The sequence below is a fragment of the Rhinoderma darwinii genome, chromosome 5 (assembly GCF_050947455.1).
Source record: "Rhinoderma darwinii isolate aRhiDar2 chromosome 5, aRhiDar2.hap1, whole genome shotgun sequence".
NCBI classification, from domain to species: domain Eukaryota; kingdom Metazoa; phylum Chordata; class Amphibia; order Anura; family Rhinodermatidae; genus Rhinoderma; species Rhinoderma darwinii.
The window spans coordinates 47,588,695-47,595,839 of NC_134691.1; the positions used below are offsets into that span (position 1 = coordinate 47,588,695).

General features: G+C 41.5%; 1 long non-coding RNA gene across 1 annotated transcript; it reads left to right on the plus strand.

Annotated features, from left to right (window-relative positions):
* Window positions 1–512: 512 nt before the first annotated feature.
* LOC142652401 (uncharacterized) lies at window positions 513–6,929 on the plus strand. The gene is made up of 4 exons (XR_012847845.1): window positions 513–602; window positions 3,867–4,387; window positions 4,488–4,634; window positions 6,786–6,929. It is a non-coding gene; the product is annotated as an uncharacterized LOC142652401 (long non-coding RNA).
* The last annotated feature ends 216 nt before the right edge of the window (window positions 6,930–7,145 follow it).

The window sequence follows — 7,145 nt, forward strand, 5'->3', positions numbered from 1 at the left end:
CAGACGTAAAAGACAGTTCTCGTGTGCACATACCCTTAGGGTATGCGCACACACAAAATCAAATACTTCTGAAAATACAGAGCTGTTTTCAAGGGAAAATAGCTCTTTCTTCCTGTGTTTCCGTCTCTGACTTGTCAATAGGGGGCAGAGAAAGCATTTGTCGCTGTGTTTTTCGCCTGTGGCACTTAATGGCCAAGGCCGAAACACGACGCAAAAAACGCAGGAAGAAACTGCAGGCAGGTCAAAATCTGCCTCAAAACTCCTGGAGGAATTTCTGCCTGCAAAAAACTCTGTGTGAACATTAGAAAAATGTTATAAATTAAAATTAAACTAAATAAATTAATAAATAAGTAAATAGATAAATAAAAATAAATAAATAAGTAAATAAATACATCTGCCCATATATGGCATGATTGTCACTTAGCAACCTTCCCATAGTGATGTCACTCCTGTCTGATATCATACAATCTTGTAGAACATTCTAGAATCTCGGCTGGTAGCGTCATTTTGATGTTTGCTCAGTTTGAGGCTGGATCAAAATTTGTATTTCTCAAAGTCTTTACCAGATTTATTAGAAATTGTTTCAGCATTTTGCTGCACCGGTAAGTTATTATTATCTATAGAATATACACATCATATCACAGCACACTTTTCTTTGTAGTTTTGGCAAAAGTTATAAAAATGTAAAATATAATTTTGTGGGTTATGTTATATTAATAACCACTAATAATAACTAATAGAGAGTATGAAATAATCAACCATGTGTATAGCTGGAGAGAAATAATATTTACGGTACACATATTAGACATTGGTGAGAATTGTGGGATACAATTTAGTAATATAGAAATGTCCTGGGGTGGAAACACATATAGAACTTGAGGAGGCCTCAGAAACTTGCTTGAGACAGTCATGATAATATTGGTCAGTTATGAGAACTAATATCTACCAGACATCATTAACGTCATGCGTTTTATAACAGCCTATAGTTTAGAATTTGTTTCTAGACAGGAATGTAAGGATCAGATATATAGACTCCAAACAGAGTAGTAACAGGGGCTAGGGACTGTCTATATCACAACCGTCCCCCCATATCATATAGGCAGCTCTATGATACTACATACACCACAAAGAGACAGAAAAGAGCCTTTAACGCCAATATATATATAAAAGTATAAATCTTTATTACACAAACACTGTACATAATTTAAAATAACATAAAGAGACTCTAGTATAGAAAAGCGGAGACTGCATCAAATGTTATTGCTACCTGTCATACAGGAGTAACGTTACGACTATTTCAGCAATTATCAGTCATCAAAACAATAGTACACCATCCTTAAATTGTAAGAAAAGGAAAGGGAGAACAATGTCTCCATAGGTAACAGGTATATCAAGGAACAAAGGTGTAGTGTATGTCATGACAAACAATAGTATGCTCAAAGCAAGGCTGCTAAGTCACAGACTTACCCATGGATAGAATCAGGTGAGTGTAAAGGAGTGATGTCCGCTCCGCTGCATAAACCCCGACACGCGTTTCGCCACGTAGTGCTTCCTCAGGGGGATGTATACTACTGTATGCTCCATGTTAGCCCTTATATGGTGTCCTAAGTAATCAGACTGTAATGTCGTACAGCGGCGCATCCACGCCGGGACCGCCGGAAGCGAGGCAGTCCCCACATCCTGCTCCCAGCACGGCAGCACACGTCCGGGCTCCCGACGCGTAACGGGAGTTCCGGACATGCGCAGTGCGCCGAAGGAAGCAGAGGGGGACGGCACCGCCGACAGCCGCCACAGCGAACATGCGCACAACGGCACCAGAGTCTGAGTGTAAAACCCTGCATCCAGACCTCATGTCAATTGATCCCATGAACCGCTCACTATAAATAATGCTGTCGCGGAACTTGTTAATAAACTAAATGGCCATGGCCATAGACCTATATCCCTGGCCATGAACTACCCCCATGTATCCTTGTATCTTGGCTATATAGAGTAATATGTTTACAAAGTAAAGAAAGAGGTATTTTTATTTCATTATATATGTTTATATGTATATGTATGTTAGTGTTAAAGGGTTTATATAAACAAAACCGGACGTATATGGGTTTTTATAAGTATAATATAAGAGGAAGGGAGAAGAAAAGGGGATATACATAGCAAAATGTGATACATAACGTGCCAAAAGAGTTTTTTTATATATATATGTGTATTGTAAATATATGTGCTACTAATCAGGGGTAACCCATTTATAAATAACATATAAAAACAACATGTGCCATAGAGTGAAGGGAAAAAGGGGAAAGTGCAAAGAAGATATATAATAAATAGAAATATAAATAAATATATAACAAAACATAAATATATAATAAAGTAAATATAAGGTGTTACTAAAAAAACAGTACATAAGGTGCATTAATTTCATAATTGCATAGATAAATCCCACAAAATGAATAAACATTTCATCCCTAACATTGGGATATCCCCTCCATCACATGATTAAAGTATTGAGAATGCATCAATACACACCCAGATGAGTTAAAGATAGAATACTTCCAATACTCCCAATATATACGTCTAGCCACAAGCACCAATTCTATACATAGTAATAGATTCACACCATATATATTAACAAGTAATAGTAGCACGAAATATATGTCATCATACCCTACATAAAGAACAATAATCCCAAATGGTAAAACGATAGGATATCCCACCATACCTCCAACACTGGTCCCACATAAGTCAAGTACATTAATGAATACAAGTGAATAGTTAAACAAATAATGGCACCAACTTTATCAGAGTTAGTGTCCATAAAGTGAAGTACACATCACAAAGAAAGGGGCAATCACATCATACGCAGGCCCAATATACGTAATTTCCCTATATCATAGATGCGAGGACAAAAGTTGCATGGTCTGTTCCACGTGGATCAAGAAGATTCCAGCCCAATCCGCAAGACAGGGTAACAGGTACATCACATATACAACCTAATGAAAGGGACATATAGAGCAACACAAAATTAAAATTACATAGAATAAAAAAACGGAGAGTGAGAGAGATTACAGAAATGGAACAAAGCTCAAATTTTCGTTAAGTCCCCTTGGTGTCATGGATCCCAGCATAACAATCCATTTGCATTCCCTTTGCGCCAAAACCTTCTTCACATTACCCCCCCTGATGCCACAGTGTATCCTGTCAATGCCTCTGACCGAAAAGGTTCTCGGATTACAGTCGTGAAATCTCTTGAAGTGCCGAGGTATGGTTTTCAATTGTGTCGGGTCATCAATCTCCCTAGCCCCTAGGATATCACGTACATGTTCTCTAGTACGGATTCGCAGTTCTCGAGAGGTCAGCCCGACATATATCTTTTGGCATCCACATGTAGCATAGTAGATCACCTGTACCGTGCTACATGATATATATTCCCGGATATCGAAGTGACGTGTTCCATCTGCTGAGGAAAAGTTGGTGGCCCGACAGATGTTAGCGCAAGCTCTACATTTACCACAGGGATAGCATCCTTTTCTGGGACCACGAGAGCCAAAGGGTGATATCTGACGGGGGACATAGTGGCTTTTTACCAGAAAGTCCTTCAGGTTTCTAGCTCTTCTCGCAGTCATAAGAGGTCTAGCAGATAGACTCTGGGCTATTTGTGGTTCAGACATGAGAATGGGCCAATGGTGCTCCAAGATACGTCGCATCTTGTTCCACTGCCCATTATAGGTAGAAATAAACCGTAACTCAGGTTGGTTGTCTTGTTGTTTTTTAGGTTTAAGGAGGTCATTGCGCAATGTCGTCTTTGCTCTCTTATAGCCCAACTTGATGGCCCTATTGCTGTATCCTCTCTCCCTGAATCTATTCCTCAGATCTACTGATTGGTGTTCAAAAAGGACATCGGACGAGCAGATCCGCCTCATCCTGAGAAATTGCCCAACCGGGATGGCTTTAATTGTGGATGGAGTATGAGCCGATGAGGCATGCAGCAGCGAGTTAACCGATGTGGACTTACGATGTACATCTGTATGTAAAAAGCCTTGGTTGTCAGAGAATATCCGTATGTCCAGAAACTCAACTTGGTGACGATGGTATTTATATGTTAGCTTAATATTAAACAAATTTTGGTTAAGCTGCTGCATGAAACCCATCAGGTCAGACTCCGATCCCTGCCAAATGAAGAAAATGTCATCGATATATCGCAGCCACATCTGCATCTACTTCTTCCCGTACGTCTAATGAGGAACCCCCGAGACTGAGAGTAGCCAGACACATGGTAGAATCTGAGAACATCCAAAATTCACAAGGACCACGATGGCAGTTTGACCGACAAGCCAAACGGAAGAACACATTTAACCACCAACGTGACAAAAAATCCAGAAACAATTTGGAGGTAATAAACCTGTCTTCACATACCCTTTCTGATGCCCAGTGCGATGTGTTAGGAAAGGGGTTAACCTTTTCACCTACAAATTCTTTTAATTTTTTCACAGCCCTAAAGGACTTACACCTTTTTTCTAGAAAGGTGGTGCTGAAAAAATTACATAATAGGTGAGGTGTGGAATTTGATAGTCAAGTTGAAAGGGATGCCTTACGAGCATTAGAAGACCTTCTATTGGAACAAACATCTGAGACTCAAGGTACGTTCCCATCTGCTGTTGTGTCCAGATCCACCAGGTTTCCCCCCTTGTCCCTATGTCCACAGGTAGAAATATTCACAAAAATGGTCACCGAAGACTTTAGAAAGCTATCCACTAGAAACAACAGAGATAACCTAACCAACATCCAAAGAAAGGCATTGAAAGAGCTTCAGGCTTTGGATGATGTAGTGCTTAAGGCCGCGGACAAGGGGGGAAATGTCGTGGTCTGGCCAATGGCTAAATATGAAAAGGAAGTCTTTAGACAGCTGCGTGATAGGGCGACTTATGAAAAATTATCGTCCAATCCAATTGACCACTTTGCTCAGGAACTAAGAAACATTGTGGACAGGGCTTTGGATTCAGGCATTATCCCCCAAAAAGTACATGATGGGCTAATTGCTGATTCTCCTAGGATCCCGACCCTATTATATCTCTTACCAAAAATCCACAAGGATCCCATTGACCCCCCCAGGACGTCCGATCGTGTCCGGGATAGACGGATTATGTGATTCGGTATGTAAATTTATTGATCACTACTTGAAACCTATGGTATATGATTTACCTTCCTATGTCAGGGACACGACGGACGTCCTTGGTAGGGTCGGTGGTATCCAAGTGGAACCTGATATGTATCTTGTGACTGCGGACATCGAGTCACTCTATACGTGCATTAGACATGAGGATGGGTTGGAGGCGGTCCGCTTCTTCCTGGGGACCAGCAACCGGGATGGCCAACTATGTGATTTCATTCTTGAATTGTTACAATTTATTTTAAGCCACAACCTTTTTGTATTCAAGGACTGCTTCTATTTGCAGCGGCAGGGCACTGCGATGGGGGCGGCGTGTGCGCCATCCTATGCGAACCTGTTTCTCGGACTCTGGGAGAGACAGGTTTTCCTTGGGGACGGCGCCCGCGCCGCCGACCAGGTGCAGATGTGGCTGCGATATATCGATGACATTTTCTTCATTTGGCAGGGATCGGAGTCTGACCTGATGGGTTTCATGCAGCAGCTTAACCAAAATTTGTTTAATATTAAGCTAACATATAAATACCATCGTCACCAAGTTGAGTTTCTGGACATACGGATATTCTCTGACAACCAAGGCTTTTTACATACAGATGTACATCGTAAGTCCACATCGGTTAACTCGCTGCTGCATGCCTCATCGGCTCATACTCCATCCACAATTAAAGCCATCCCGGTTGGGCAATTTCTCAGGATGAGGCGGATCTGCTCGTCCGATGTCCTTTTTGAACACCAATCAGTAGATCTGAGGAATAGATTCAGGGAGAGAGGATACAGCAATAGGGCCATCAAGTTGGGCTATAAGAGAGCAAAGACGACATTGCGCAATGACCTCCTTAAACCTAAAAAACAACAAGACAACCAACCTGAGTTACGGTTTATTTCTACCTATAATGGGCAGTGGAACAAGATGCGACGTATCTTGGAGCACCATTGGCCCATTCTCATGTCTGAACCGCAAATAGCCCAGAGTCTATCTGCTAGACCTCTTATGACTGCGAGAAGAGCTAGAAACCTGAAGGACTTTCTGGTAAAAAGCCACTATGTCCCCCGTCAGATATCACCCTTTGGCTCTCGTGGTCCCAGAAAAGGATGCTATCCCTGTGGTAAATGTAGAGCTTGCGCTAACATCTGTCGGGCCACCAACTTTTCCTCAGCAGATGGAACACGTCACTTCGATATCCGGGAATATATATCATGTAGCACGGTACAGGTGATCTACTATGCTACATGTGGATTCCAAAAGATATATGTCGGGCTGACCTCTCGAGAACTGCGAATCCGTACTAGAGAACATGTACGTGATATCCTAGGGGCTAGGGAGATTGATGACCCGACACAATTGAAAACCATACCTCGGCACTTCAAGAGATTTCACGACTGTAATCCGAGAACCTTTTCGGTCAGAGGCATTGACAGGATACACTGTGGCATCAGGGGGGGTAATGTGAAGAAGGTTTTGGCGCAAAGGGAATGCAAATGGATTGTTATGCTGGGATCCATGACACCAAGGGGACTTAACGAAAATTTGAGCTTTGTTCCATTTCTGTAATCTCTCTCACTCTCCGTTTTTTTATTCTATGTAATTTTAATTTTGTGTTGCTCTATATGTCCCTTTCATTAGGTTGTATATGTGATGTACCTGTTACCCTGTCTTGCGGATTGGGCTGGAATCTTCTTGATCCACGTGGAACAGACCATGCAACTTTTGTCCTCGCATCTATGATATAGGGAAATTACGTATATTGGGCCTGCGTATGATGTGATTGCCCCTTTCTTTGTGATGTGTACTTCACTTTATGGACACTAACTCTGATAAAGTTGGTGCCATTATTTGTTTAACTATTCACTTGTATTCATTAATGTACTTGACTTATGTGGGACCAGTGTTGGAGGTATGGTGGGATATCCTATCGTTTTACCATTTGGGATTATTGTTCTTTATGTAGGGTATGATGACATATATTTCGTGCTACTATTACTT